General features: G+C 38.2%; 1 long non-coding RNA gene across 1 annotated transcript; it reads left to right on the forward strand.

Moving 5' to 3' along the window:
* The first annotated feature begins 410 nt into the window (after positions 1–410).
* On the forward strand, positions 411–4,180 carry LOC308192111. Its single transcript, XR_013948573.1, has 3 exons — positions 411–1,367; positions 1,838–1,955; positions 2,059–4,180. It is a non-coding gene; the product is annotated as an uncharacterized lncRNA (long non-coding RNA).
* The last annotated feature ends 2,919 nt before the right edge of the window (positions 4,181–7,099 follow it).

Raw genomic sequence — 7,099 nt, forward strand, 5'->3', positions numbered from 1 at the left:
TTAACTTAATCTTATATATATTCGACATGAATTAGGAGAAAATTTTATGAAAGAAAAATGATCTACAACCGATTTGTTTTTGTTTGTTTAATATGAAAATAAACAGTATTAATAAAGTTTAAACACATTATTCAAACAAAGCATTACCTGTAATTACTTCAAGGCCTTTTGACAATACTTTTCGTTACTTGGCTGTGTGCTTAGCAGAAAGAAGGACAATATTAAAATGGACATAATTCTGTCATTAGATACGGATATGAGAGGAATTGTGGAAAAAGCAAAGAAAAATGCTTTCAGACTATGTCCTTTTTGAATGTTCAACTTGTTTTAAATTGAGGTTTCAGGCAAGTTCACACCTTGTATATCTGCAAAACTCCATGATATCAGACTCAGATGTTGAAGGAGGACGATTAACATCACCTTATTTGACTATAACACAAGAGATTGGTCTTCAGTAACATTATTTATGCAGACCTATGACACTGTAGTTATTTGTAGAAGAAAAACAAATAGTGAGGAAAAAAAAAAGAAAAAAAAAAACCAACATTGATGAGTATTTGGACTAGTTAGGATTGTTGAAGTACAATGGGAATTTCATGCCAGAAAACATTATCTGACTATAGTCCCTCCTTTTTCAGGTTATATTAAGGTAGGATTGTCTGAGAAAATTATTTGAAATCATCTGACAGAGCTGTAAGTTTGATCCATCACTTTTTTTTTTTTTTCCATAATGACTGATGAAAAGCTACCAAACTGGCTTTAAATCCTTACTACCCTCCAACTTGTAAAAGGAAAGGCTCAACTCTGCTGGGCACACAAGCAGGATAGAAAACCACTTTCACCTCTATATACTCCACCGTTCAGGACCAGCCTTTCACCCTAAACTTGTTCTCAGCCCAGCGACTTGCAGCACCTTCCTTCGTTGTGTCTTCATGCTGAGTTGCAAGGAAAATTTCTTCCAAGCACCTCCAAAGACTGGTGGTCAGCCCACACCTTGCCCATGACCTTCCCAGCCCTGATGCACATTGCCAGCTCCCCACTTGCTGAGCCCATAGCTTCTCTCCTGCCCCAGGAGTTTCTCTCATCTGTGAACGTGTGGGCTGCTCCCCAGGAAGGTGCCACCTTGCTTCCCACCAGCTGTTCCTACCTAACCCAGATTGTGACAGGTGGGATATGGCCACCTTCTCCTTTGACCAGCAACACTTCTTTAGTAAAGCAGAACATATGGTCCACACAGAGTAAACCAGGTGCAAGTGAAGCATTTATACCATCTGTCATGATGTGTGAAAATAGAACTCTGACATGAGCTAGAACATCTCTTTTAGAAAGAAGATTGGGCTGCTAGTGGTACTGACTTTGGCAATAAGGTTTGAATCCAGATATATGTTTTTTTCTTCCTGCAGCACTTTGGGAGTATTTGGAGCCAACTTCTGGGTTCAGGCTGTACCTAGGGGAGGGGCGGGGAGGAAGAAATCACTCACCATTTAATATGGAGCCTTGCAGTTCTGTCAGCAAAAAATGAGAAAAATATTTGCCACCACAAATAATTATTCAATTAGTGATTAACTGTTATTCAATCTGAATTTGAATTGGGTGCCTGTGCTCCACATTGTCATGTGGGTGAAGCTATTTCCAAAACTATACCTGCACTAGAAAATGGGAAAAAATGTTGAAAGGTTTTAAAACAAGGATTTTAATTGTGGTGATACATGCAGTTTTCCAGTAATTTTGAATGAAAAAATAAGTTTGAGGAAAATATAATTAAGTAGAGAAACATGTGAATAGTAAATCTAAGTCAAAGCAAATTCACTGTCCTATAAATCCTTTCAACTTTCAGAAACCTTCATTTTCTGTAATAGGATGAAACTTGGTGCATAGACAAGTATTCAAAAGTGCTTCAGCTGTGACCGTTTGGGAGATTACCTCTCCTAGTTAGAGACTGAACTGACTCCAAGGTGAGTTCAGGGTTGTGCTGTTTACTTATTTTAGGTGTGAGGTGAAATTTAAGAGTCTAGTTCTTTTCCACTGACATTTAAATTACCTCATTTTAACTTACAGCTGGGCTACAAAGAAAGACAATATGAAAATGAACATACAAGGCTACAGCTCTACACACTCTTGGTGTCACAAAAAAAAAAAAAAACTTAAAGAAGACCTTGTATGGTTTTGTTAAAAATGTAGATAATTTCCATATTATTAAAATGTCTTTAGGAATGTCGCAGTTCTTGGAAGAAATTAATTCAAGACAGATTTTAAAGAAAATGTGAGGAAGTATTTAGCAGATTACCCGGTGAATTTACAACTGCAGGTGTATATCACAACAATATTTTGCACTAAACAATGAAAGCTGTTGGAAGTACCAGAAAGTGAGACAATGGTGTAGTTCATCTCTGGACACAGGAGCCCTGTACACTGAGCAAGGGCAGTGTGTGAGCTGCAGTAGACTAGGTGCAAATCTCCCATCTTTTGGTTCTGGTATACATCCTGATTTAGTGCCACTTAACAGGACTGTCCCAGACCAGTCCTGCCATGAATTGGAAAAGAGAGTTTCTTATAGGAGGACAAACTGGGGATCATTACAGTGCTGAAATTGTCATGTGCTTAGATTAGAACATTTGTAGGTTCCTCTAGATCAGCTAAGGTCTTCGGTAGGAGTGTTGAAGTAGTTGAAACAAGGAGACTTATGAGGTCCAAATTGCTACCCGGAGACACATGTGGAATTATTTTGAAGGGTTGCTCTCCAGTAATGTGTGAATGTTTTATAGGTAGTTTGGAATGCAGGAGTCTAGCTTGAGGTCTGGCAAATTTTATTAATCTCAGCAGTTTTGTAAAGCTCATTACTGGAACCTCAGTGACCTTCATGAAACTGGTGCCTTTCAACCATTCCTAATTTGGTCTTGAATGTTCACTATGGTGTTAGCATTTAGTCTTGCACATTTTACTTTGATGTAATCTTTCAGATAGACTTCATTTGAGATATAGCTAGTGAGTTCTTTTGTTGGTAGGATGTGGCAAAAATGCCACAGATCCAAGTTAATTTTAACAAGCTCATTTTAAAAGAAAGCATTAATTACAGCTGTTAAAATTAACTTGGATCTGTTTTTAAAGAAACCGGTAACTATTTTATTTTGGCCATGTTCCAGAAGGATACATATAATGCTTAAGGAGCTTTTATTAAAATGCTAGAAAAAAAGCCAAAACTTGGTTTGGACTGGCAAAGTTTAGGGAAATCATCCTGAACAAGGATGTTACTATTGTTGTTCCTAAATATAATTCTCATGTACGTTCTGTTATAATTTGAAATGGAGAGGATGAACATAGATGCAGAGGATATTTTTAAGAGTTTAATCTCTGGGCAAAAGATATATATATATACATATAAATTAAAAAAAATAATAATAATATTTGAAAATTTAAACAAAGGAGTTAACTGGAAAAAAAAATAAATCTGTAGTATTTTACCAAGATTTACAAATTGCTTATGGAAAACACATACTGGATGGAGAATACCCATTAAAGTGAAAGAATAATCTGACGTGTCATTGCTGAAGTGAATAGTGAAATGGCTCATACTAAATGGATTATTTTCTTTCACACATTATAGTGTGTTTTTGAAAGAACAACAAAAAATGGATATACTGAAAATAAAAGTTTTTCTTTATCATTTTATAGATAATATTTTCTATTGGTATATAGAAAAATCTAGAGATTTGCCAATCAACCAAACCGAGGGATTTGCCAATCTATGTAGTGAAAATGAACGACCAGAAGAAACTGCCCTGGTATATAAGAGATATAACACAAATTACACATCTTAATTACAAGTAACTCCTCAAATGCTGGAAATAATATTGACATAGAATACCATAAAAGCTTGTAGCTCTTTGTTTGAAACAGTAAATCTCAATTAATCTCATGGGCTTCTCTTTCTGTAATTAGTTCTTAGCAGTATACACAACTGGATTCTGAGCAATGAAAATATGAGAACATGCATCTTCTTTCTGTGATGAGTTTGTACTAATAAAAGATCAGAGTATACAAACAATTACATTACTAACCTGAAGGTTTGTAAGATTTCTTTTATCTTTGATTCTTTTAAGCAGCAGACATTATCAGTAATTCTAATAAAGAAAAATTATTATTTATATAATTATTATTATCACCATCGCTGTTTGAAACAATTTAGCACTCTGCAGACATAAAAATGTACATTACTATTTGAGGTAAACTACAACTTTTTTTCTTTTTTTTTTAATTCTATGAAAGTGTGATAAGAAGGTCTGACTCAAAGGGAGAGAGAATGAATCTAAGTTATAAAATTATAAAACAATTTAGGTTGGACAAAACTACTACAGGTCACCTTATGTAGCTCCTGTGTTCCATTGTGAGCTATCTTCAAGGTCTTTAGTAGCTTCTGTCATTAGACACGGATATAAGAGGAATTGTGGAAAAAACAAAGAACAAAGTGGTTCCAGACCATTTCCTTTTTGAATGTTCAACTTGTTTTAAATTGAGGTTTCAGGCAAGTTCACACTTTGTATAGCTGCAAAGCTTCATGATGTCAGACTCAGCTGTTGAAGGAGGACCATTACCATGTGTTTTGCAAACAGCTTGTGAAACCTACTGAAAAGTAGCCTGGGTTTCAGATTCAGAACAGTATGTGAAAATAGAAGTTGCACAATATCAAAGATTATTTATAAAGAAAAATCAAAAAACTTGGAAAGTAGAAACAAGACTTTCCTAACAGAAATTGAAGTCTCAGGTTTGATCAATAATTCTGATTCTGATTTTCTAAATCATTACTAAATAAAACAGTACTGGTATCAGCCTCTTTAGTAAGTGCCTTACCAAAATTTAAATGTATAATATGAAGTTGATTTTCACTATTTTCTGAAGGCCAGATTATGGTAGCATTACCAACATTGAATATTACCTTCCTGTCCACCTTACATTAAAAATAAAATAAACTAATAAAATGGGAAAAGATATACAAAAGAACCACAGAAGTTACTTGCAAGTTCAAAAAAGAGGACCTGTAGTTAGAAAGCTGCAGAGCTCTGCTCTTCAGTGTATTGAAAGGAAGGCTGTGAAGTGCTGTTTTCAGGATTTTCTTCATGAAAAGAAAACACCTGATGATGAAGTCTCTTTAAGTCAGCAGAGCAAGACTACCTGGCAAAATGACACGTCATCAAAGAAAAGTTAAAGTCAAAAAACCAGTAAAGTTGATTTTTTTGTTTTGTTTTGTTTTTAAGTGAAAATGACAAGCTATTGAGGTGAACTCCTGGTTTCAGCTAGGACAGAGTCAATTTTCCTCCTAGTAGCTGGTAGGGTGACGTTTTGGATTAGGATGAGAAGAGTGTTGATAACACACTGATGCTTTAATTGTTGCAGAGCAGTGCTTATGCTAAGCCAAGGACGTCATGCTAAACAATATATAGGGGTGGCTAGCCGGGGGGGGGGGGGGGGGGGGGGGGCAGCTGCTCGGGGGTAGGCTGGGCATTGGTCATCAATTTTGGCACCCAACATGGGGCACAAAGTGTTGAGATAACAACAGATCTGACCAGAGTGTGCTAAACTAAAATTGGTATAAGTACTAGACCTGCTTAATAGTTGCTAGTCACGATGTTGATTGCTTTAATCTCAGGTCTGCCATGCCTGTTTTGCAAATTGAGTTATATAGCACGTTACTTACTGTATGTGCTCCCTGTTGTGCTGTTTATCCTTTCCAGGCCCTGGCTTAAGATCATTATGTTACTGTGTGGTGTAACACTGGCTTATGATATGATGAAATTGCTGGTCATGAGACTAACCTGGTATTTGTACTCAGCACTGTCGTCGACTCTATACTTTGGAAACCATATCTCGGAAACTATCAACAATTACACCTATTGCCTTTTCTTTTCAGGGAGCCAATCTATGGAGGGGACAGGGGGAGATATTTTTTCCTACTTTTTCACTCTTCCTTTCTCCTTCGCCCCCCTCTTATCCTCCAAGCTAGTTACGATAGTTCTTCAAGATTTTGAATATCCTTGGGATGTTCAGACCAGCATGTTCTGATTGTTATGTCTTCTGAATGTGCTTCAGATTTTGTTTAAGGTTAAACAACTACTTAGGAATTCCATCCAGAGATGTCCTGAGGTGGGATGGCTATGAATGGCAGGGAGTATGGGAGGATATGGGCAGGTTTCTAGAGCAGTGGGCACCTCCAGTGTTTTGGAAATTCACCCCTGAACAACTGCAAAATCCTAAAAAATTGTTAGAATGCTTGAAAAAGAGGTGTCATCACTCTGGCAATTCCAAAGAGACACAAATCACTGCAGCGTGCTGGGGTCTGGCCTATGCTTATCGAGCTGCAATCAGTGCTACTATAAACCTAGTGACAGACCCTGTGGCCACTCCAAGTTCTGTGACAGGCCCATCAACCACTCCAACCCCTACAATGGACCCCGCAGCTGCTCCAGCTCCTGTGGCCGCTCCAACCCCTATAATGGGCCCAGCGGTCATTCCAGCTCCTGTGATGGGCCCAGTGGTCGTTCCAGCTCCTGTGATGGGCCCAGCGGTTGTTTCAACCTCTGTGGCTGGCCCAGTGTGTATCCCAACCCGTGTGGCAGGCCCTGTGGCTGGGTCAGAGAAATGAGCTGTAGAAGTGCAAGTTGCCCCTGTAAACAAGGTCAAAAGATGGTATAGAAAGTCAGGTCGTTTTGAACGCAGAGAAAATTCTGCTAAGGCTAAGTATAGAGAAGACAAGGCTGGGCCATCAGAGGAACAGGAGGATGAAGATGAAGATGTCGAAAAAACAAGAGTAACTACCCAAAACCCATACCAGCGTGAGCTATGAGATGTGCGAAAAGATTTTGGTCGCTGTATAGGTGAGCAGCTTGTCACCTGGCTGCTCCGGTGCTGGTACACTGGAGCCATTTGTCTGGAATTAGAGGGCAGGGAAGCTAGGTGGCTGGGATCCCTTGCTAGAGATGCAGGCATTGACAAAGCAATTGGAGATGGAGCACCACCTTACAGCCTCTGGAGGTGTCTCCTGTCAGCTGTGAATGAAAGGTATCCCTTCAAGGAAGAACTTGTATGTCTACCAGGCGAGTGGACC

Source organism: Anser brachyrhynchus (genome assembly GCF_964034855.1).
Source record: "Anser brachyrhynchus genome assembly, chromosome: 3".
Classification (NCBI taxonomy): Eukaryota; Metazoa; Chordata; class Aves; order Anseriformes; family Anatidae; genus Anser; species Anser brachyrhynchus.